Raw genomic sequence first — 27,169 nt, forward strand, 5'->3', positions numbered from 1 at the left:
CGCCTGCCGATGCAGGGGACGTGGGTTCGTGCCCCGGTCCGGGAAGATCCCACATGCCGCGGAGCGGCTGGGCCTGTGAGCCGTGGCTGCTGAGCCTGCGCGTCCGGAGCCTGTGCTCTGCAGCGGGAGAGGCCACAACAGGGGCCCGCGTACCGCAAAAAAATAAATAAATAAAAATAATAAAAATAATAAAAAATAAAAATAAAAGAATGGGAAACAATTGAGTTTAGTTCTCAGATCCTAAATTGAACACTGTGTTGGTATTAGCCATAAGTGAACTCTGGCACAACTCAGACCATTGGAGAAGTGAAATTCTCCTAGGAGGCAAAGCTGAGACCTGTATACTTAGAGGTTCACTTTGTATAGATTGGCAACTCTGGCTGCTATGGGAAACCATGTTTGATGCTATACAATGAGTGCAGAGAAGCATGTGTCTAAAAGCCAGGAGAGTCACTGGAGCATCTCTTGATGCATCTGTGCCCCATGATAATGGTGATCAAACAATTGCAGCATCCATGGCCTGACAAGGACACAATGTTATAATTTTCTAGTATTAGTATATTATTTACTTACATTCAATGTTTATTTTTTTGTCTACTCCTTTTAGAATGTAAACACAATGCCAGGGGTATTTATTTTGTTCATTTTGTGTATAAGTGGCTAGAGCATATTAGAGGTTCAATAAATATTTTTTTAAATAAATGAATAAATAATGTCATGTTGAGAGGAGAAGGAACAGAAGAATTGGAAGGTAGCCTAAGTGTACAAAATTCATAATCTTTCACCTATGGGAATAATATATTTCCTGCTCTCTTTGCTGTTCTTCCAGATATAGTACACACACCAAATCAATTTCCAATAACTTAAATTTATAACTTTGGAAACCAAGGAGTTGCCAATATGCTAACTCCTTTCTTGGCCTGATGGTCTATTGGTGTGAGGCCTTGCAGGTATGACTACCACCTGGACACTTTCAAGTTCAGGAGAACCTCACTGTGTCCTCTGATAGAAGCATTCTTCTGAGAAATCAAGAAATGACAATTCTACAAGTGGGTCAGCTCCAGGTGATGGGGAGAAGCCAGTCTTGCTTCTATCCCTTTAGTTCCCAAAGCAATGCATTCTAGTTAATTGGATTAGATGTTTTGTAGGTCTATGCATTTCTTTTTCTTGGTTTACTCCCTCACGTGATTTAAATATATTTCCTGGTAGTACCTAAGAGAACATAGGAGATAATATTTTTGAGTCCTTGCTTGACTGACAAATATTTTCATTCTGTCTTCTCTCATGAATGATAATGTGACTGTATATAGAATTAGGGGCTTTGGACTATGTATTGATTTCTAGCACTCATTGTTTGGTTGAGTAGCCAAAAGCCTTTCTGATTCCTATTCTCTTTATAGATGTTCCTCTTCTCTCTCACTCCCTGCCCTGGAGATTTAGGGATCTTTATCATTCAGTAAGTAACATTATACAATTTTCTCTTCCATTCATTATGCTTGGTGATCAGTTACAGTTTTGAGGTCCTTGTCCTTCAGTTCTGATAAAGTTGCCTTCAGACTTTCCTTATAACTTGAGAAATCTTTTACTTTCCTTTTTATGTGTTGTTGTTTTGCTATCTTCATGCATTACTTCTATAATTCAGGCATAAACTCAGAGATTCTGGTGGCATGTCTCTGATGATATGGAAGAAACTAACAGATGGTAGGAGAGCATAAAGCCCATGTGCAAAAGAAACAAAGATTAGAAACGGGAAAATCCTGTACCTCCTGAGTTCCCAATTACCCCATTGCTTCCTGGCTCTGCTTTTTCTTCCAGTTTATGGAGATTCCACATATTGATTAGCTAGTTTGACTTGTGTTCCTGTCACAACTCTGAAGTGAGCCCTGAATATTACAGAGTGTTTTATTGAAATGTGAAGAGGCAGCCACTGATTTATGCTACTTGTTTTCCAGAGGTATGCAATTTGATTAAAATTCCCTTGACTCTACAATTTCCAGCCATGACTGGGAAGCTGTTCTTCACCCAAGTGATCAACATCTAAGAAGAGATGCTTGGTTTAAAGAATCTTGCTTGGTATTAATTTTATGACTCTGAGGATTTTAAATTTTAGAAAAGTATATCAAGGAAACAAATTGGCATTCTCAGTGTCTTTAAAGTTAAGATAAGGTAAGATAATTTAGAGATAATTTAGTCATATTCCTGCCCAAAGGCTGAAAGCTACATTTAATCAATTTTTAAAATGTTTTCCAGGGAAAGAAGTGGCAGATCTCAATGATATAAGGCCCATGTACATACATGAAAGAAAATATTGTCATGATAAACATACTAAGTTGTGCTTTCACCATATCAAGACTAACCAAATATTCAAAAAACTGTTTAAATCACTAAATTTAACTAAACAGAAACATGTTAAATTCTATTTTTATAATTCCATAAACCTTTGATAGTTTACAGCAAACAATAGGTCTTTAATATGTATATGATGTCAAAATATGAACATCAAAATTATATACATTATGGGATGGTTGTTTATATTCAAATAATTATTTGGTTCATCAAATATATGCCACAAAGATTTAAATGATTTAGTTAAAACATTGCAATTTTTTCATCAACATTTGCTGTGTAAAGGGCATAAAACTCCACAGACTGCTATTGATGGAATTAAACTTATATAGTCATGCTGAATGCATTTTTAATAACTTCTTTTTTAAAATTATAACCATAGAAAACAACCCCCCCCACAAAACTTTCAAATATTTACAGGTTTATGTCACCACTAGCAGAGATGTCATTTAAAGATTATCTACCACCCAGACATCAATCATCAAGTTTCTTTGTTTTATAATTGACACATGATATGGACTCTGGCAGATCATGTGTTTTTATAGGAGAGGATCAGTCTGTTTAAAAAAAAATGGGAGTTGAGAGAAGAAAAAATATTTTTATCAACATTCTAAATCTTTTTCAGTATATTCACTATTGAATCCAAAATAAACATTTCAACTTTCATTTTTCATCTTCAGACTTCAGCAGCACAACATTGATCATTTTATGTCAGTTTTTCTGCAACATCAGTTAAAGAGGGGTTTAGTTCAGGAATGTGCTGTGCTAACAGAGCTGGTAGGAGTAATGAATGGAGCGAAACATACCCACACTGTATACTTTCCATCTGTAGAACTTTTATGAAAAGGAGGGTGAGTGATTATTGGGACCAAGCAGACACAAGATGCTTTAGTCATTGTGTGAATAGGGAAAATCTTTAAATCAGAGAACAGATTCTGCTAGAATGTAGCTGGCATTTTTCAGGAGAAAAAGATAATCTATTTTGCAACATTGAACCCTGGCCAGTTTGGTAAGAACATAAATCCTACTTCCCTTTCACTAGGTTTTCATACATTGTGATATGTTTTTAGGTTCATCCAGATTTAAAATTTAGAATTGATATCTTCCTGGGGAATAGAATCACTTTTACTGTGAAGTGATCATCTTTATCTGCTTTTCTCCTTGATGTTTACTTTGTCTGATATTAATATGATGACTATCTTTTGGTGACCATGTGGTAAAACTTACTCTATCATGTTACTTTCACACTTATGTTTAGATGTGTCTTCTTACAAGTATACTAAAATTAATTTTTGAAAAATTGAGTCTGACAATCTTAGATTTATTTCATACTGTTTGTCCTGCATGTTGTAGGTTTATCTTTGCTTTGGGGATGATTAAATGTTTTTATCAATTTTTTTAATACTGCTGATTTGGAAGTTAGAAACGCTGCTTCTATAATATGAGGTTACTCTTCTATCTTAAACTATATCAAAACGTAAGTCAGTTTTTATTAAAAAATTTTTTTTTAATTAATTATTTTTGGCTGCCTTGGGTCTTTGTTGCTGCACGTGGGCTTTCTCTAGTTGTAGAGAGTGGGGCCTTCTCATTGCAGTGGCTTCTCTTGTTGCGGAGCACAGGCTCTAGGTGCGCAGGCTTCAGTAGTTGTGGCACGCGGACTCAGTAGTTGTGGCACACAGGCTTAGTTGCTCCACAGCATGTGGGATCTTCCCGGACCAGGGATCAAACCCATGTTCCCTGCATTGGCAGGCGGACTCTTAACCACTGTGCCACCAGGGAAGCCCTAAAGTCAGGTTTTAAAATTCCCTTGTAGACGATACAAGAAACTTAGAAAAGGTTGACTTCATTCATTTCTTTACCTATTTAAGAACTCAGGCTGCTGTACATTTTTTGCTTGTGCATTTCTTGCTGTGTTTTAATGACTCAGCAAGACTTTACTATAATTATTGCTTTAAATTGTCAATGTTTATTTACATTTTACAATTTTTTTCTGAGGTATAATTTGTATACAGCAATTTGCATTGAAATATTTTCTTCTAGTCTGTGTGTTATCATTTCATTTTCTTACAGTAACTTTAGAAGAGCAAAATTGTCTTTCATGACTCATGCTTTTGGTTTCCCATCTAAACAAACTTTACCTACTCCAAGTTTGTGAAGACTTTCTCCTATGTATTCCTTGAGGAGTTTTATGGTTTTAGCTTTTATGATAAATCTATAATACATTAAAAGTTAATTTTCATGTATGTTTTGGGGTAAGAGAAAGTTTTACTATTTTTTCTACATAAAAGTATGTGGTTGTTCCAGTATCATTTGCTGGGAATATTTTCCTTAATACATTGATGTATCTTGAAAACATAATGGAAGATCAATTGACCATATGTATGTGGGTACATGTCCGAACTTCCTATTTTGTTCAATTGATCTGTGTAACTATCCTCATGCAGTCTTGATTACTACAGCATTATTTTAAGTTTTGAAATTAGATATTATAATTCCCACAACTTTATTCTTCCTTTAAAAATCTGTGTAGGCTATTTTAAATCTTTTGCATTTCCTTATAAATTTAAGAATCAGCTTTTTATGTGAATAAGTATGCTGGCATTTGCAAATTTTGTCAAATTTATAGACCAAATTGAATAGAAATGATGTCTTAATAGTAGTAAGTGTTCCAAACTGTGAACATGATACACCTCTCCAATTACTTAGATCATCTTTAATATCTGTACAATATTTGTAGCTTACTTTGTACAGTTCTTGCATATTATTTTAAGTCTACTCTCTTACACATCATATGTTTTGATGTTATGATAAATGGCATTTTATAATTTTAATTAATTTCGGTTTTATGTTTAGGTCCTTTTTCTATATAGTGTGAGATAAGATTCACGTCCTCTTTCTTCGTGGGTTTGTTTCTGGGCATTCCATTCTGTTCGTTTGCTCTATGTGTTTATCCTCTATCAATAGCATGCTGTCATGATTACTAAAGTTTTATATTGTGTTAAAATGAAATAATGTGAGTCCTCCAATTTTTCAGCATTGTTTTAGATATTCTAGTTCTTTTGACTTTTCAGATAGATTTTAGAATAAGTATGTCAATGTTTTAAAAAAATTCTTGCTGAGATTTTGATTGGGATGTATTGAATCTGCAGATTAATTTAAGGAGAGTCGACATCTTAAATGGTGAGTTTTCTAATTCATAACATGGTATAGCTCTCCATTTATTTAATTCCTTTTTCTTATATGTTTTCAATTTGTACCTAAAGATTTTATGTATCTTGGTGTAACTGGGGACGGTACTGTTTTCTTTTTTTTTTAATTTCAGTTTTAAGTATTCTATGACTAGTATATAGTAATACATTTATTCATTTGTTTATTCATTCATTTATTTAGATACATTGGTGTTATATTTCAAAACCTTAATAAACTCAGTTATAATATTTCTCTACATCCTTTGAGGTTTTCTACATAAAGAATCATAATCAGTGAATAAAAATGGTTTCATCCCTTATTGCACAAACTGAATGCTTTTAATTTCTTTTTCGTGCCTCATTGCACTGGCTAGGATATTGAACAGAAGTAATGAAAAAGGATATCTTTACCTTATTTATGATACTAGGGAGAAAGTATTCAGTCTTTCATCATGAAATATCATGTTAAATATAGGGGTTTGGCAGATGTTCTTTAGCAGATTAAGCAAGTTTCCTTCTGTTCTTAATTTGCTGAGTTTTTATAATCAATGGATGTTGAATTTTAGCAATGCTTCTTCTTTATCTATTGAGCTGAACATGTAGTTTTTCTTTAGAATGATGATATAATGAATTCTTTTGGGTGAACTTTGAATATTAAACAGTCTAATAGTCCCAGGATAAAATCCACTTGATTAGGAGACATCATTCTTTTTATATTTTGATGGATTAAATTTGCTAATATTATGTTAAGGATTTTCTTTTGCATTTATGTTCATAAAGTATCTTAAATTTCATTCTTCTTTTACTGGTTTTGTTTCATAAAATGCATTTTAAAGTGTTTCTAATTTCTTGAAGAGTTGGTATAAAATTGGTATTATTTTTTAATGGTTTGGTAGAATTCATCAGTTGAACAATCTAAGTTTTGAGATTGCTTGGAATTTAATTCCTTTGGTTGATATAGGACTATATAGACGATTTATTTCTTCTTGAATAAGCTTTAGTATAGGTTGTCTCTGTCAAGGGATTTGTATATTTCATTAAGTTGTTGAATTTATGAACAAAAATTGATGATAATACTGTCTTAATATCCTTTTAATATCTTTCAGAGTCATAAAACTCCTTTTATTCCTCATATTGGTATTTTGTGTCTTCTTTCTCTCGTGTGACTTTTTCTTGATCAGTGTGTCAAGTTTATCAATTTTATTAATCTCTACAAAGATTCAACTTCTGGTTTCCTTGATGTTTTTCCTCTTTTTTTGATTTACAATTTCATTGATTATTGTTCTTTATTTTCTTTTCTGCTTGTTTAGAGTTTAATTTGCTCTTCTGTTTTTAGATCCTTAAGGTCAAAACTTAATTTATTTGAGACATTTTTCTTTTTCAAATATAAGCACTTAACGCTATAAATTTTAAACACTGTTTTAGCTTCATCTTATCACTTTCAATGCTCTGTGTTTTCATTTTCTTTCGGTTGAAAATGTTTTCCAGTTTCACTTGACTTCCTCTTTAACCTGTGGCTTAATGGTTTGTTAATCATCTCTAGTTTAATTGCATTATAATCATAGAACACAAATTCTATGAGTTAAATTCTTTGAAAAACCTTATAGCTTCTTGTAAGGAGGAAACAATTTTCCCTATATTTATTTTCTTTTTTTTAAATTTTATTTTTGGCTGTGTTGGGTCTTTGTTGCTGTGTGCGGGCTTTCTCTAATTGCAGCAAGCGGGAGCTACTCTTCGTTTCAGTGCACAGGCTTCTCATTGCAGTGCACAGGCTTCTCATTGCAGTGGATTCTCTTATTGCCAATCATGGGCTCGAGGTGTGCTGGCTTCAGTAGTTACAGCATGGGGGCTCAGTAGTTGCGGTATGCGGGCCCTAGAGCGCACGGGATTCAGTAGTTGGGGCGTTTGGGCTCAGTAGTTATGGCTCGTGGGCTCTAGAGTGCACTCTCAGTAGTTGTGGTGCACAGGCTTAGTTTCTCCGCAGCATGTGGGATCTTCCTGGACCAGGGATCAAACCCGTGTCCCCTGCATTGGCAGGTGGATTCTTAACCACTGTGCCACCAGGGAAGGTCCTTTATTTCTTACATTCCTGCAAAGTTCAAGCCTCTGAGTAAAGGGCATTTTTGAACAAGAAACATGCCATGGAAACTAAAGATAGTGTCTCCCTAAAGACAGAGGACTCTGGAGATATCTCAGGATTAATATAGCTTTGATCTTACCCTCCCTAGAGACATGTGTACATAAAAGTAATGTGTGTTCTATTATTTGATGAATTGTTTTACAAATGGCACTTACATGAAATTGGCTGGTATTATTCTGCATGCCTTATATATCCTTAGTGACTTGCTCTCGTTTTGTCAGTTACTGAGAGGAGTATTGAAATCTCTAGCTACAGTTGTGAATTTCTCTATTTGCCTTTTCAATTCTTTAAGTTTTTGTTTCATGTATTTTTAAAAAATTTTTATTGGAGTATAGTTGTTTCATCTATTTTGAAACTCTTTTGTTAGATGTGTACATTTTTAGGATTGCTATGAATTTTTGGTGAATGAATCCTTTTGTCACTATGTAATGTACCTCTTTATCCTTGGTAATATTCCTTGTTCTAAAAGCTACATTCTTTGATATAAATATAACCAATCCAGTTGTCTTTTGATTAGTGTTCGCACAATATTTATTTTCCACCGTCTTTTACTGTATTTTTGTATACTTCGTGGGCATTTCTTACAGAAAGCATGTATATATTTGAGTCATTTAAAGATCTAATCCAGGGATCTGTCTTCTAATTGATGTATTTGAACCATTTACATTTAATGTAATTTTTTTTTTTTTTTTGTGGTACACGAGCCTTTCACTGTTGTGGCCTCTCTCATTGCGGAGCACAGGCTCCGGACACGCAGGCTCAGTGACCATGGCTCACAAGCCCAGCTGCTCCGCGGCATGTGGGATCTTCCCAGACCAGGGCTCGAACCCATGTCCCCTGCATTGGCAGGCAGATTCTCAACCACTGCGCCACCAGGGAAGCCCTACTCCACCATCTTGATGGATCTCCTCCCAATGATGTTGAATTAACATTTAGTTTGGTGGGGTTGTCATCATAAACTCAAGGGTTTTTAATATATTCAGTGTGTATTCAGTAGCATGCATTATTCATTAGATGCTCAAATTTTTCCTTGCTTAACAGAAGCCCCTGTGAGTTCATTTCTGTGTCATTTTAAAATCACTGATTAGGCTTTGTTATTTTTCTTGCTTTCCAATATTTCCTATTTCTTGTTTTACCCATTTGACTTATCTATATTTATTTACTCTTCACTATGAAAAATGAAGATATTGGGAAGATTATACTCTCCATATGTGAACAGGAAGTAATGCCTTTCATTGGGGATATTCTACTCCCCCACAATACTGATGACTTCAATCCAAACCCCAAGAATTGCTCTGCTTGTGTTTTACATATATTTGGTTTTGGGTGATGGTTAATTACAGTCGTGCCAGTTTTGGAAACTTTTATGAAGCCCACAGGGGAGGTTTCCAGCCCCAGACACTGATGGTTCTTTTTAGAATAAGTGATGCTTAGGACCTGTGTTTTCACCTGTGACCCAATTGTCAACTCTGGGGCAATAGAAATCCCATCTAACTTCCTGTCACAATGTTTGCAAAACTTCTAGGCTTGTGGGCTGAGTTTTCAGTCCCTGTACTACAGATAACATAACACCTGGTGATAAACACTTTTATGAAGGTGGATCAGTTCCAGCCACATTTCCCACACTGGCATGAGGCCCAATTTCCTTTAAGTTCACAGCAGGTATCCCAGTATTCCTATGAACAATGTTGTGTTAGTTCCAATTACCTTTCTGACTTTGAATTCCCTCTTTATTTCTGACACCTAGATATTTTCTTGGTTTCAAGCTTGGTGTGGCATTAAATTTCATTTTTAACAATAAACTGTCTGTAATCTATGTGTCTTTGTATGGCATTCCATTCAGTCGGCCATAATGACAAGAAGTTATGACACCTTAACAAGAGATGAAAATTAAACATTTAAAAGACTTCTAAGTTTTTTTCTGGTAGAGGAAGGTGAAAAAGTTGATAAAAGCTTTTTTTCCTCCACTGAATATTTCAAAAATTTGTGAATTCCATCAAGAAAAAAGAATCAGACTTATAAATTATTTTAGTAAACACATAGTGAAATACTTCCAGTTGAACATGGTAAAGTTAAGGTGTTTCTAGTTTACTCCATTTCTAACACTTATTAAAATGATGCAAAAAACAAAAGTCTGCATCTTCAATGACACTAGTAGACAGCCAACACCCAATCTACTAATTGTAAACGGTAGTAGCCTAGCAGTGTAAAATTTTGACCAAATGAAGTAACATGCTGAGAACCCTGTATATTTTGATGTATCTTGGACACAATGACGTTCAGGATTTGAAGGACCTAGTCAGGAGACCCTTACCTGGAACATGGAAATCTGGGGACATGAATAGGCCATGAAATTGTTCCATAGTAGATATTGTCATACATTGTATGTAATTTTATACCTTGATTAGAGATGGATACTTCCTTAATTTGGTAGAAATTGCATCTCTGATCAAATTCCAATATCATGCTCAAGGCTGAACTATTTGAAACTTTTCCATCAAAGTGCCTTTTACTTTTAGTATTTTGTAATATTATTGTGGACATATCAGTAAATGATATTCAAAAATTTTACAAAGTTTTAAAGGCTGTAAAGTTGAGGGAAAAATATTTTCATAGAAAATGTGATTGTATTCTTGGAAAACTCAATAATAAACTAAAAATAGTACTGGAACTAAAAAGGAAATTTGTAGTAATCAGCCTGGTTACAAAATCAATCACTTCCTTATTAATTATAGCTAGTTAGAAACTATATTAGATAAAACCTCCCATTCACAACAGCAATAGAAAAGTAAAATACTGAGAGAAATTTAGCAATATGAGTTAACAGGGCTTACTTAATTGAAAATTTTAAAACATAGAATGAGATTTGAATAAATAGAATGAGTTCATTACTCTTAGTAAATTGGTGTTCTAGAGACTGCAATGTTCTAATTCATGTAAGCTTGGTACTGTGACAATAAAAATAAGACTTTTTTTGTAACTTAAACTGATTAGAAAACTCAGAAATAAGCACTTAAGTAAAAATGAAGAAAACTTTAGGAGTATTGAAATCTAGTAGCCTTGCAAGATTTATAATATTTCATAGTTTCACTATATGACAGTTTTGTTGCACTTTATGAGAATATAGATAGATCAATGTATAGAACAGACAAACTATAAAGTAAACCAACACAGATATGGAAACAATGTATTAAACAGACTATAAAGTAAACCAACACAGATATGGAAATTTAGTATATGGTGATGGTGGGAAACATGGGTAGTTATTTGGGAAAAGAAAGCTAGAATTCTATTCAGTACAACAATTCTATTGTACTGGACACACAATACACACACACTCCATCTCCTATTAGATCACAAACTGAACAGTTAAAAAAACAAAACTGTGTCTTGGAAGATATGGGCAACTTCTTCTATAATAATAGTGTAGGGAAGGTCCAAACACAAAGTTCATACTCCATAAAGAAAAAAAAATGATACATTTGACCACATGAAAATGTAAATGTTCTCACTGATCAAAATAGTAGTCAAAGTGCCCAGCTGAGAAAAGGAATTTACAACTCCTACTGCAGAGTCTTGTATTATTACTGAGGATTTTGTTAACTGTAATCCACATCTTCCTGATGTTTCAGTATCTTTAGAGTGGCAGTGTTGGGAAGCTTCCTAAAATGGCATCACTGTAAAAAACAGATGGCTGTGAGAGGGAGGGGAGGGAGGGTATCAGACTAGTTAGCAGCATTCCTGCAGTTGGAGTCTAGAGCAGGCTAGCTTTACTTAATGGCAGTGTCAGTTTCAGAGCCCAGGCCTGGTGGCTTTTAGATCTTGTAGGGACTGCTTTTAAGAAATGCCTCAATACCAGTTCTCTTGACTGCACAGAAGGCACTCTTGTGAAGAAAACCATGGACATGGAGGACTCAGGGCTGCAAATTGATTCTGAAGAGTCAGGCATTGAATTGGAGAAATATATTTTGCTTTATTTCCTGTCTATGTTTGCTAGAGTGAAACATGACCAAAATATCTGTCTACTTAAGTGTAAAAGGATTATTTTAATATGTTTAAATTAAAAATTATAAGTGGTAAGAAAGCACTGTTTCTTAGTGTAATGAGCAGGGATTTTTTTGCCTTGTTACAAATAATGGTGTCTTAGATTTGATGAAATATGGAATATAATGGTATCGACTTAAAAAAAAAAAGCACAACGTGAGAGTTGCGAGTTGAGTTTTATTTGGGGCAAAATGAGGACTGCAGCCTGGGAGACAGCATTTCAGATAGCTCTGAGAAACTGCTCCAAAGAGGTAGGAGGGAAGGCCAGTATATATGTGATTTTGGTGAAGGGGGAGTACATTACAATCAAGCACATATTTTTTTGCAGAAGATTTCTGCTAGTCACGAGGAGTAGTCTTCACCGTGAAGGATTTTAGTGCTTTTCTAGATATGAGGAGATTGGCTCCTGAAAATATCTATCTGAAGACCTGTTCTGCCAGTTTTCCCAGAGCACAGAGTGCCTCATTTCTGCTCTCCACCCTGAAATCCTTTCAGGGGTGTTGAAAATCAGTCGCTGCAGCAGCACATGATTTGATCCTTGCAGAGGTAGCTAGCAAGTGCCAATGGCAAGTGCCAATTTGTTGTTGACAATGGGTTTCAACGAATCAGTGAAAGATAAAACTTCAAATTCACATTTAAAGAAATACAAATGGCTGTTAAAAATATAAATGGATGTTAATATTATTCATAGTTTTGAAAATAAAAATTAAAAAATGAAATGCCATTTTACTATTAGATTCACCAAAGATCAAATATAGTGTGGATGACAATGAGAATAAACAAAATATCCTTATACAGTTTTGGTAGTGGATTAAACTCGTTTCAAAGGACAAAATGATGTATTTGTAAAGAATGAAATAGTTCAGTGTTAATGGCAAGTTGAATAAATGAAGGGACATCCAATCAACATATTATCTTGTCCCTTAAAAGTGAAGCAGATGTTTATGTGCTACCAAAGAAATAGCTCAAATATAGTTTAACCAAAAAGAGACCAGGTTCAGAATACAACCTATGTATATATAAAGTATGCTTTCATTTGTGGAGAAAACAAAAAATGAAACAAAACAAATATAGACATACACATGCAATGCAAAATTTTATAAGTATAAATTTTATATATGCCAGTAAGTATATATTACTTAGAAGTATAACATGTTATACATATATCTATATATCTATACCTGTCTATGTATCTATATCTACCTATCTATATAAAAAACATTATATTTCAATCAAAACACTTGTTTAAAAAAAGAGTAGACAAAGGTCATTCCTGAGACTTTTTGCACTTTTGGGTAAGTAACCTCAGGCAGCTTTTGGTATGTGTACACACTGAGTCATACCTGTAAGATTAAGCTGACATCCATCTATTTACCTTGAAACTGTTTAACATCTTTTGTTTCCTTGTTGCTTCCATCAGGGGAAGAGCAGACCTGTCTCACCCCCCTGCCCTTGCAATTCCTTTCTCTAGTTCAGCCAAAGGTGACTGCCATGCTCAGTGCTCATGTATTTTATAGGTATCTCAGGGATCTCTCTGTTGAAAGACACAGTTCTGGTGTTGTGGTTTTGGTTTGTTTTTCTCTATGCATGAGCTGTTCTTTTTGATTATTCTTTGGGAATATGTCAGAGTTCTGCCCCTTAAGATGGATATTTCTATTCTTTGTCCTGCCTATGCTCCCAAACATGCTGCTGTTAGAGATTACAGGGAAAAACAATGTTGTCACTGTGGCTGGAATGTGTTCTTTCTTTCTGGTGATTGTTAGGACAAGCACTATTATTTTTGCTGTTGCCTGAGTTGAATGATTTATGAGTGAACTATTTAATTTTTGGAGCACTTGACATTTTTGACCTCTAATCCATCAACCCTTTGGAATTACTTTGCTTGGTAGATTGAAATACTGCTTCATTCCTCTGTGGATATTTTCAATTTTCCTTGTCATAGGAATTACTGCCCTGGGTTTACCCAGGGGAGTTATCTGAGAGGTAAGCAGATGGCTTTCAGAGACAGCACTGTCAGGACACTGCAAAGAAGGTCTGTGAAGAACAGTGCCCCTGTTTAAGTGCTTTACTGGCGTTAAATTCTTACAGAGTAACTTTTCTTTTTCTTATACATTTCACTTTTGTTATGATGATAAAACTAACCAAAAATATTAGCATTATCTTCCTTACAAAATAATCAAGTTGTATTAAAAATAAATTTCCCTGTTGTCATAAATATGTCCATTAATACAGGTAGCTTTGTGAGACACTAATAGAAATTCTTGCTTTTATTTCAGCTATTTAGCTAAAAGCATTTCAAAATCTCTCAATGGAAAAAATTTTGTTTTTTATTCTAACTCTCTAGAATAGATTACTCTTTCCTTCACAGCATTGATGGTGAAGGCAAGATGGTTAAACCTTGGCAACTTCTGAAACTTTCTAAGAGCAAAAGTGGTAAAAGAATCAGATATTGTCAATACTTAAGGATAATAAAAAATCTTGGTTATCCAGCATGTAATGAATGAGACAGTGCCTTTTGTGTCTATGTTTGTTCTATTTAACTCTAAAGTTAGGGGCTAATTAGACTGTGATTTGGCACCTGGACACGTTTATTGCTTTTCTCATAATATTGTCAGGATTGTATCTCTGGCCTTGACGCTTAACTCAGAAAGAGGATATGACACACTGGAAGAGGTCATCATTATGAGTAGATGCTGGAGTGAAAACAACTGTCCTCTTTATACTGACAGAGCAAGAGGTCTGGCTTTGTGATTGGGCCCATTCTGAGATGTTCTCCCTGGTGTCCAGAAATAGGTGCTGAATTAATCATCTTGTCCTAAGGAAAAACTCTTGGGATAACATTCAAAAAACAAAATTGACAGCTTATTATTGTTCAAGAGTTTTCTAAAATGAGGAGATGGAACTGATACCTGGCCACCAGGAAAAGATGATTATTTTCCTGTTATATAATTTATAATTGTCCCTAATATAAGACATACTCAGGAATTAACATAGTGTTCTCTTCACCTCTTTGTATCCTTCTTAATGGCAAAAATCTCTTCCATATTAGGATACTTAAGAAAACTCACATCTCTAAAGTTTGAGTCAGTAGCGCCCTAGAAGTTATTCCTGTCCCCAGTCCTACTCTTTGAAGGATATACATGAATTGCCCTAAGAATCTTGAGGACATACATTTATTCATTCACCAAATATCTGTTGTGTCCCTGCTTTGTGTCAGGCACTAAATGAGACAAAGTCACTGTTTTCAGGAAGCTTATACCATAGAATTAATTATAGTCTTTCATATGCTCAGGAACTAAGACCCTTTACCTACTTGAGGTTTCTGAAATAAATGATAGTATATCATTTAAAAATAAGTTCTCAAAGAGACTTCCTTGGTGGTGCAGTGGTTAAGAATCAGCCTGCCAATGCAGGGGACATGGGTTTGAGCCCTTGTCCGGCAAGATCCCATATGCCACGGAGCAACTAAACCTGTGCACCACAACTACTGAGCCTGCGCTCTAGAGCCTGCAAGCCACAACTACTGAGCCCATGTGCCACAGCTACTGAAGCCCACGCACCCTGAGACCATGCTCCGCAACAAGAGAAGCCACCACAATAAGTCCACACACCGCAATGAAGAGTAGCCCCCTGCTCACCATGACTAAACTAGAGAAAGCACGCATGCAGCAACGAAGACCCAAAGCAACAAAAAATAAATAAATATATTTTTTAAAAAGTTCTCAAGAGCACACTCTTACACATTCACATCATACTTTATGATCTCTTTTTTTTTTTTTTTTTTTTTTTTTACATTACGCGGGCCTCTCACCGTTGTGGCCTCTCCTGTTGCGGAGCACAGGCTCCGGACGTGCAGGCTCAGCGGCCGTGGCTCATGCTCCGCGGCATGTGGGATCTTCCCAGACCGGGGCACGAACCCGTGTCCCCTGCATCGGCAGGCGGACTCTCAACCACTGCGCCACCAGGGAAGTCCCTTTGTGATCTCTTAATACTTATTTTTTGGGGAAAAAAAATCTCCCTAAGTCTAAACAACTTTCATTTATTCTTAAGAAGTGGAGAATTTGTTGTTTCATGACCTCTATAAAAATGATTATTTAGCTGGAAAACTTATTAAAATATAGATTAGATTCAGTGCATCTGGGGTGGGGCCCGAGAGTATTCTCCATTCTCCAGGCTTCCAGGTAATGCTAATGCTCCTGGTCCGTAGACCACTCTGAGTAGCAAGGCTCTATACTAGAGCATTACGGACTAAATGTATGTATTTCATCCTACTCCTCAATTATAAAATTCTTTATACTTTATTTTATTCTTCATAATAAAAATTGGCAAACATGACTCTCCAAGTTGAGTAGTGGTTATTTATAATGTTCCCATCACAAAACAGAGACTATAAAATATTTATGGTAAAGATTATGATCAATCTATCATTCAATACTGTACATTTATGGTATAGCAAATAGGGGATTATATAACACAGTGGTTAACAGTTTGGGATTTAAGATCAGAAAATCCCTACTAACTATGTAACATCAAGCAAGTTACTTAATCTCCTAAACCTGTTTCTTCATTTGTAAAGTGGGGATGAACAGTACTACTTGCCATATAGCGATAGTATAAGATTAAATGAGAAAATGCATATAAAAACCTCACATAATTTCTGGCACATATTGTGTGGTCAATAAATGCTAGTTGTTCCATTATTATGTGCAAGGGCTGTAGAGGGTAAAAAGTAAGGAAGGTTATTACCCTGTCCTCAAAGAAGACACACTTTGGCATGGAGGTATAATGTATATGTTAATAACTAACTGGACTTGGAAAGATTGGTAAAGAAGAGCAAAAAGTGCAACTGGAGTCTGAAGAAGCAGTGATGAATTCCACTTGGGGAACATGCCAGCTGACCCTTATTGAGGACTCAACTCTGCATCACTCAGTCAGCATTCAAGTGCTCTTTATTAATTCGCTTGATCCTCACAATAACCCTGTGGTAGGTTAAAGCTTTAATCTGCATTTAGTAGAGGAGGGAATTGCACTGGAGGAAGGTTGACTTGCCCACAACTAGGAGGTATTTGATCTAGGTGCCAAACTGAATGTGACATTTGGGTCTACCTATTAACCACTGTACTATTCTCATCTAAAAAGAAACAAAGCTGAGGGTAATCTCTGAGCTCGCTTTTAGCAATCAGGCAGTCTCAATTCCCAGGGTGGGAAAAGATGATTGAGGACAGGGATTACAGGAACTGAGAAGGGCATGGACAAAGGCAGCCTGGAAAACGGAAGCAAGTAGGGAAAAATGGGAGTATTTGGAATTACTGGGGCACATATTAACAGGAGAACTGAATGAATGGGCCAAATAACTTATGTTCTCCGAGATTTTACTGACATGACATTAATCTCCAAGGAGTAGAGATTGTCTTGGGACTTGGATTCCCATGCATGGTGTGCTTTTGAAAAGACAACCTCAATGGAAAAGACCACAATAGCCTAGCTGCTGACATATAATTAGGAGAAATGTTTTCCCTATGGATATGAAAAACCAGCATCTTTTTTTGTTACATTTGGGTGAAAGGTGTGCTGTTTTCCTTTCCAGGTCTTAAGAATGGTTTATTCATCCATATATACTTTCATACCATCTAATGCTGTTTTAAGAGGAATAAATAATATTTGCCAAACTTTAGCAGCTATTTTCTTTCTTTTACCATAGGGATTACTTTGTTTCCTCATCCAGTAGCTAAAAATTTGCTTGAATAGGCTCTGTCCAATTGGTCTAGTTTATTATCTTGTAACAACAGCTGTGATTCATATATAGTCTCTGGCCTATTGCTTCCCTGCTTTCCCACTCCTAAAACTAACTCTCTCTCTCTCTCTCATTTTCCTCTGTCATTCCCTCCCTCTCACACAATGGCCACACAGACATGATTCAAGAGATTTAGATATGTTTCTACCTCCACCATTCAATATCTAAACAATATTGGATGAGTAGTTTATATTCTCTGGGGTCCATTGCAATGCAGGGATGCTGACTTTAAACCAAACCAAGATATTTGAGGGTAACATTTGAGAAGTACTTTCCATTTCTCAGGAGAACATTTTTTTCTGGTCTCAGGTGTTATTTCCAATACTCATGATCTTTTTTATTCCTTTATAGATGTTATGTCCTAGGAAAAACAGCAGATAAATACCCTAGGTTAACATTAGTTTATAGAGGAAAGTCAAGCCTCTAAGCATTTATCATTGAAACATTTTGTCTTAGAAGACTTGAATCTGGAGAAGGTTTATGTCCCACCTGTGCTGTTTTTGCAATTGTATCTAGTGATATATATAGCAATCTTAGTTAGAAGTAAATATGATGTCTTTCTTGGAACTCAAAAGCGGAAGAGTGAATTAAGTTTTATCTACCCCTCCTTTTCCCATCTTCCATTTTAGCTATTTTCTGCTTTGGAAGAAAATCACAAATGTTGAGAGATCAGCTGCTTTTTCATATGTCATTGTGGTAGGCTGAATAATGGCCCCCAAATATGTCTATATCCTAATCCTCATTCAAAGTTCTTGATACTAAGCTGCTTTCTAATAAGATATAACCCATAAATAGCATGACTGTGGATCTTCGTTTTCCCAAGTCAGGCCTGTTAACACCTGTTGTCCCACCATAATTATTAGTAGTTACCTCTTTCAGTCTCTCAAATTTGGATGAAAAATTATCTAGTCCCCTTATCCATAAGCAATCTGGACAACTTGAATAAAACTGGAACTTGGTTCTAGAATTCAGTACTTCAAAAAAATGTAATTGCTTTGTGTAGAAAATATATCTTCACTGGTGTAGAACTTTAATAAGAGAATAACTTGTCAGAGATAATCTCTTTTCTCTTGGCTAGGTTCATGAATTATTTTTCCAGATGAACTGCTTTTTTAATTTCTTAAGACTCCATACACACCACACCAACTCTCCCCTCAACCCAAGATTGGCACTCATATTTATATTACATTGTATTTTTATCTTAATTTGGAAAGAATCGGCTTCCTTATGGTCTTCTCATTTTGGAATCTTCATTTGCTTACATAGGCTTTGTTTTATGTCTTATAGTAAAGCTTTATACATTTTGTAAATGGATCTAATTTATTTCATGTTGACTTTATTCCTAGGAAGTTTACAATTTTTGCTGTACTGCGAATGGAATTCCACCCCCCCGCCACCCTGTACGTTTTCTAAGTAGTTATTGCTAGTGCAAAGAAAAGCTATTGATTTTTTTGTCATTGAGTACATAGTTTGTCACTGACCATCTTTCGGAACTCAGTTTCCCAGTGGGAGTCTTCAGATTTTCAAGCTTTATAGTCAAATGATTGGCAAATAATGATAATTTTGTTTCTTTTCTTCTAATTGTTGTTGTTGCTTTTTCTTTCTTCACTGTAGTGATTAGAACCTCCAAATAATCTTTAATGACGGTGATGAATTTTGGATATTTCTATCCTTTGCTGAATCCTTTAAATATGTCAAGAGACTCTTCAACCCAGGAAAATTCCTTTTTTTTCTTTGACTATTATTTCTCCTCTAGTCTTTCCTTTCTCTCTTTATGGAACTCTTATTCATATACTACATCTCCTAGCCTTCCATCTTCCTCTATTTTCTTTATATTTCTTTACTTCCTTCTTAAGTTTTAGGTTTGATTCCCTGGAAGTAGAGCTTGAGACAGGGACTCTTGTACAGGCACTTCCTGAGGTAGTGTTCTCAAGGGAAATCTGTGAAAGAGTGAGCAAAGCTGAATAAGACAGGGAAAGAAGCTGGGCAAAAGATAGGGGTTCAGCTGAAGCCTGGCCTTGGCCTAAGACCGTGAGTAGCTCTGACATATAAATGGTACCACAGGGTTATCCTCTCTGAAAACCAGGCCCAGCTTATGTACCTCCTTATCAGGTGGTTCCTCACTGGGAACCCTAACTGAGGCTGAGGGTGTGATTGCTCAAGTCATAGGGGAAGAATGCAGCTGTGAATTGTTAAAAGCCAACAGTTAATAATAGCAGTTGGAGAATGGGTGCATCAGCCCAACACATCTTCATGAGTCACCAAAAGCATCTACTAAATATTCTACATTTATATGCAATATAAATTTATAAAATATGTAAATATTCTATATTAAGAAATCCTCAACAACAAAAAATAAGCATAATAACAGCAACCACAACAACAAAATTTTCAGCTTCCAAGCAATGTTACAAACAAGTAGTATTTGAAAAAAGTTTCTATATTTTTTTGAAAAACATAAGCCTTCAAGCTCTTCTTTTCTGTGCAGAATTTCCTTTGGTTTCTTCGAGTGTGTAAAGAACACGAGAACAGACCTTTAGAAAGAGATTCATTTCTTTCACATTTATGTTCTCTAGTTGTGCTCCACTTTCATCATAAGAATATTTTTCTATTCTCAAAGATTTTTTCTTAATAAATTTGTTGTAGTTCTGAACCACAAAAGTAGGAGCTTTATTTTGTCATCCTGAGCATCAGTTAATGCTTCAGTCATAGTGGAAACCTGCTGATCTTAAAATGGTCTGAACCTCATAAGCCTCTGAGCAATGTCCACAAGGCTAGTCATTTTTAATCATAGAATTTCTAGGGACCAAACTGCTTAATGAGGTCCATTTAGTCTTCTTATATTAGGGGGACAGTTGTTTTAGAACTCCCCAGTGCCTATTATAAAATTACTGCTTATTAGAAAACTAATGCTCAATGAAGCTTCTTTGCTAATAGTAAAAATATGAAATGAATGTGAAAACAACAAAAATATTGTATCATTGGTATGAACATATACATATACATGTAAAATGTAATGTTTTGCTTAGGATGGTAAAACCAGCCAAAGGGTTATTTCATCCAAATATTCAAAGTTAAGTCTACCATCTCCCACTTTTGCCTGGGGTCCAGCAGTAACCTTCCAAAAAGAGAAAGGGTCTCATCTTTTCAGTGTTCAAGGAATTGGAGACATTTTAGTACTGAGCAACCTGGGTGAGAAAGGCTCTGTGTAGTAGAAGATGAAATGAGTTTCAAAGCTTTCCTCTCCTTCAGAAGAAGCTGCTTTCCTCCTCTGATGCGGTTAATAGGTGATTGTGTTGTTCAATGGAGTGGTTAAAATAAGTTTTTAAAAGTCCATCAATATATTTAGATTACAAAATGCCATTGGAATTAGATAAATATCTTCCTGTACCACATTTCTTTTGGGTGAAGATATATTTCTATGATCCATACATACTTGTCTTTGGAAAGAATTTGGTTACACTGGTGAGATCTTCAGATAATATTTGACTAGGTCATTTTCTTTATGTGAGAGTTATTTATATCTTGTGGAATGTTAAACATATGTTATTGAATATGATATGTGAATGTATACATATAATTATGTGAATAATATACATAAATGTGAATTAAAGGATTAGATTACCTTTAACAGTTAAGTTTTGAAGTTTCAAAGCCTTGTAGATAAAATACGTGAGCTCAACTTTAAATGTGTAAGGACATTGGAAACCTGAATAAGCCACAAACTTGTTTTACATACTGAGGTAACTCTATTCTAGTATTAGATGTTTGGAGAGAAGAAGGGAAAATAGTCTCATAAAAATTGGAAAATTTATAGGTCTCACAATATTGATTTGTTAAGATTTAATAAGAGCAATATTTGTTTCCTATTGCTGCTATAACAAACTACCACAAAATTTGTGACTTAAAATAACACAAATTTATTATCTTAAACTTTTTTAGGTCAGAAGTCTGTGAGTCTCACTGGGCTAAAATCAAAGTGTACACAGAGCTGTGCTTCTTTTGGAGGCTCTAGGAAAGGATCCGTTTTCTTGTTTTTCCAACTTCTAGAGACGCCTACCTTGCTTGGCTTATGGTCTCCTCCTCATCTTCAAAGCCAGCAATATTACATTTCTCTGACCCTTATTCCATCTTCATCTTCCTCTCTCAGACCATAGCCAAGAAAGGGTCTCGGATTTTAAGAACTCATGTAATTAAATTGAGCCCACAGAGATAATTCAGGATAATCTCCCTATTTCAAATTCCTTGATTTTAATCACATCTGCAAAATCCTTTTTGCCATGTAAGGTAACATATTCACAGATCCCAAGAATTAGAATGTTGACATCCTGGGTGGGGGAAGCATTGTTCTGCCTACCACACAGCAGATCATTTCTAGGTGGAGTAAGAGAGATGAGCCTTTACCACAAAAGTGTGTATTTCTCCTAATACAGTCAACCTTCATAGCATATTTCTAACAATCACATCACTGTAGTATCTCACATAAAGTTTGTAATCAACTGAAATTGCAAGATAGTTTTCTATCATTATTCAGTGCTAACTCCTGAGTAGACAATATTTATTCCAATAAGTTTTTTTAAAGAACTCTATTTTTCAATCAATGGAATGAAAATGAAAATTATGATTGATTATTCAGTGTAGCTGATATTCAATGAGGCTTCAAGGTTAGTACTCACAATCAAAGGAGGAATAACTTCTCAGTCTTGAAACAAACACTTACCTTGGGTTCTTAGAAGTGAATTTTAATGGAACATAATTTACTTTTATTTAAGAAAGTTTGCCAGGCTCTTAAAAACCAAGGCATTCTCATGGCTTACAATAAAGGTAAATAAAATCATGCTGCTTTCAGTGTTTACCAAATCCAGCTGGTTAGAGACATTTGCAAATCCACTGTCTATTTTTTCAGTTCTGCAAACAGTTCTTTGATTTCCTCATTTGCACCTCCACCCTCTGTTTTTTCTTTAGTCTGGAGCCATCAGTTCTTGCAGACTTCTAGCCATGCTTTGCTGTCAGGCTGAAGCTGTGGGGAGACAGCTCACCACTCCCGCAGCACCACACATCTTTTGCTGGGCTTCCCTCCAGGCAGAAGGAAGCGGATGTAGGTCCAAGACCCAGGCAGGCAAACTGATGTTCTTCGAAGCAGGGTTTGGTAGATTTCAGCAATGACAACCACCTCTGTTAATGGAAATGGTAAAATTTAGCCTTCATGGACCTTTTTAAGTTTAATGAAAAACAGTGACCTAGAGAAAAATCTGCAGTGAAACCAGACTGGAGAATAGGACTAGACATTAATATGCACCACTCTATGAGTAAAACCTGCAGTTAACAATGGCAGACAGGAAAACTGACTCATTCCATGACATCTTTAGGCAACTTTCTTAACTAACAAGTAAACCAGAAGAGACAGGAAAATATACAGCAAATGTGTATATATCAGTTATGGATCGTACTCCTGTAGAGAAAAGCGGGATAAATCTGCTGAAAATCCTCTCTTTTGTTCAAAGATTTTTGTGCAGTTTTTTAGCTACAGTGTTTCTTGCATGCAGCCAGATTGGGTTGAGTGAAGACCACAATCAGGTAACCCAAATCCCCTCTAGGCATTTAAATTTCATCTGCCAGACTATTTTTCTTTAATAAACTCTCCATCCCCATTTAGGCAGGGCTATAATCACATGACCCCATCTTGTAGGGTGACCAACAGTCCCACTTTTACACTGGGCTTTCAGTTTGAAAACTGAGACTGTCCTGGACATACCATTTTGATTTGAATGGGTTCCCGGGATGCAGGACTTTTCATGCTAAAACCAGGAAATTCCTGAGCCAGTTGGTACAAGTTGTTTACACTAACAAGTCTCTTGCCTTGGACTACACTTTAGGACTACTGTTGAAGCTTTGGGAAAGAGCTGCCCTTTGCTTACTACAAGGGTCAGTAAAAGTCTTGCCACCTGGGAAAGACCATGTCTGCAGAATGACATGTGAAAGACTTTTCACACTGTGAAAGACTCCACTGAAAGGGCGTATTCAAGGGAGAAGCTGAATTTAATACTGGTTGCATCCCTAAATTCTGGATATATTCCCTGGATTTTCCATTTCTGTTAGACAGTACATTCCTTTTTTTTTTTTTTTTTTCACTTAATGGTTTGATTGGGCATGATTATAGGCCATGTCCATTTTATATTTTCTCACATAGTGCCAAATTACATTTCAAAGAGGGTATTAGATCAATTATTTTTTTACCATCAGGTAGATGACTATTTTAACCGATATTTGATGTTAGGCTTTATCTTTTGCCATTAGTGTTAAATGCTGATTGATTGTTGATATAGTTTGAATTTCCTTGAATAATAGTGATGTTAAACATTATTTCAACTTCTTATTTTTTTTTTCAGAGATCCTAAATTGAGACTAGTGTTCTAAATCCTTTGACCAGTTTGGTGTTGGTTGTTTGCCTTTTCCTAAGTGATTAGTTGGGTTTGATTTTATATATTTATAGTTTGTTACCCGTCTTTTAACATTGATTATGATATCTTTAGACATATATAAGTGTTATATATTGATATAGTGAAATTTACTGATCTCTTTTTATAGATTTTTTTGGTGTGTGTTGTTTGAAAAACCTACCCTATTCCTAGTCAGAGATATTTTTTATATTTTTTCCTAAAATTTTTGTTGTTTCTCATATGTAGGTCTTAATTACATCAGAATTTTGTTTGTGAGCTTGGTATCTAAATTTATCCATTTGGAAAGTCAGTGTCATTTATTCCATCCCCAAATGGCATAAAATAACATCTCTTTTTTTAACTGAATACACAATGTATGCTTAGGTCTATTTTTGAGGCCTTTAGTCTGTTCCACAGGAAGAAGTTTAAGTTCATTGTATAAAATCTTTTTAATATTTTGGTCAGAACTGCAACTGTTTTGTGGATTTATTTAGGGAAAATTGGTACCTTTAGGATAGTGCTTCAGGTCTTCTTTTATGTCTTTATATAGTTTTATAATTTTCTCCATTAAAACCTTTTCTAACTTTTGTTATATTATTTCTAGGTGAATCCCCAAATGTCCTAACACTTCAGCTCTATTTTCTTATTTCTGGTAGATTGGAAGAATATTTCTTTATGTATTAGTTTTAGGTTCTGTGTCTAGCATCGACTCCAAGTTTTTTCATGCAGCCTATTGAAGTTTTTTGTGCTCATATCATTTGTAAGTAAAGTCAGTGATCTTTACTTTGTATGTGTATATGTGTATATATATATAACATTTTATTTATTGGCAAAGATCATCAAAATAGTATTGAATAATAGTGATTATAGTGAGCATTCTAACCTTATCCTATTCACTACTGTGTTTGATGTTAATGAAGATTTTTGATCCATGAAGATAGAATATATTTCCATTTATTTAGATCTTTTATTTCTTCCAAAAATGTTTCATAGTTTTCAGTGTAAAAGTCTTACTGTTCTTTTAATAAATTTGTTACTAAATATTTTATTTTTATGGTAATGTGATCGGCATACATCCTGAGTCAAATTTCTTGGACTTAATCCATAAATAGTACTCCCATCCCATTTACCTGTCCACATACTGCATAAGAAATTCACAAGTAACATAAATCAAATGTGTGTCTCTCTCTGAAGACAGTAGGAGGATAGGATTCCAAATTTTAGTCTTTTATCTTTTCGTATTTAGTCTTCCTTCCTGGATTCTCTTCCAGTTAATCTTTCGGGTTAAATTTTGGTGGTTTTCAGAGTTTTCTCCTTGGTCCTAGTCTAATCCAGATCTGTAAACCTTCTCTTGGTGATTGGCCTAATGTCTGGGACTTCTCTTATGACCGGAATTCTCAAATGTAACTCTGGCTCTGAATGCTCTTGTAATCCTGACCCATATTCCCTATCTCCTATTAGAAATTTTCATTTCAATATACATCAGACCCTCAACCACAACGCATTCAAAGATGAACTCCTTATCCTCTACTCAAAATGCTTGTTTCGTTGTCTTGGTTAATACTGTCACTCACTTTGCAGATTTTTTTTAATGGGCTAAACTTAGTGGTTTGCAAAAATCCTATTTGCAAAAATTTAATTCTCATCTTCATAATTCAGGAGAATTAAATACTCTAGTGACAAGAAAAAGAAAGAGTTTAAAAATCAAGGCCTATTTATTGGGAATTTTGGAAATATAATTATTTTGGGATCCATACCCCCAAATGACAATAGGATTCTGGTACCCAAACAACAAAAAGCATCAGCCATCTCTTTTTCCATAACCTCTTCAGACTTCTCCTTCCTATTCCTGGAAAATATCTTGGCTGTAGGATTAACTAGTACTTCAGAAACCCCAGGCTGTGATCAGAGCTTAGATTTTTAAAATGTTCTCTCACCAAGTTCTTGTCCTCACACACTGAACTGGCTGCTCGTTTATTGCTTCCTTTAAAGTATTTTATTAGTCTTTGGGAAGGAGTCAGGTTTGATCTCTCATTAACGAATTTCCTCCCAAGACTCAGCTAGTGAAGCAAACTACTATCAATCGCTATGTCTTCTTTAGAGAGGAAATATTAATAAATTAGAACATAATCCTGTCTGGGTCATGTTGACTAGGAAAATATTATTGTTTATTCATCTGCATTTGGGGACAGATATTTCTATTACCTAAACTTTAAGTATTATTATGGTCCTTGCTTTCATTTTCTGAAGGAGAAAAAATTAAAACTCCCTAACTCTCCTTCTCTTCTTTTTGGTTCTAATCTCAAACTTAGATAATTGCCAAATGAACTTTAAAAAATGACCACTAGATTAACCTTCATTCCTTAAAGTGGAATCTTTGTTGTCATTCTCAGCTTCCACTTTTCCTTCCTCTCTATATCCAGTTGTTTTTAAAACCTGTTGAATCAAAAAAAAAATACTCTTGCTTCTGGTTGGTGTGATATACTCCATAACTTGGCATATTAGGTCTTTCAGAAGATCCATCTCCCAATTCTTCTCCCTGTGTCCTACATTGGTGCCTCACTGTTCTCCAGAAAGGACGTTCTCATTGACTACTGATTGTATCCACTGATTACTCATCCTGAAAAGCCATCTTCACCATCTCTACCTGCCTTCAAAAACTCACTCTACAGTACTGAGCTTAAATGGGGCAGGTAAAGAGGAAAAATATACCATTGGTCACTATATGATAATTTTTCATAAAAGTTCCAAAAGAGTAGTAATCATGTCTGTGTAATCTTTGATTCTCTTTCATCTTTCATATTTAAAAGAGTAAATGGCCAGCAGTAAACAAGTGTAATTTGAAATTCAAAACACTATACCATTTACAGTAGGACCCCCCAAATTAAATAGTTAGGTATAAATCTAACACAATATGTACGTGATCTATATGAGGAAAATTATAAAACTCTGTTGAACAAAATCAAAGAAATTTAAAAAATAAATGGAGAGAGATTCCATTTTTATGGATAAGGCTCAGTATTGTTAAGATGTCAGTTCTTCCCAGCTTGATATATGGATTCAATATAATCCCAATCAAAATCCCAGCAAGTTATATTGTGGATATCAACAAAGTGGCTCTAAAGTTTATATGCAGAGGCAAAAGACCCATAAAAACCAACATAATATTGATGAAGAAGAACAAACTTGAAGGACTGACACTACCCAACTCCAAAAA

This window comes from Mesoplodon bidens (genome assembly GCF_964165515.1).
Source record: "Mesoplodon bidens genome assembly, chromosome: 4".
Lineage (NCBI taxonomy): Eukaryota > Metazoa > Chordata > Mammalia > Artiodactyla > Ziphiidae > Mesoplodon > Mesoplodon bidens.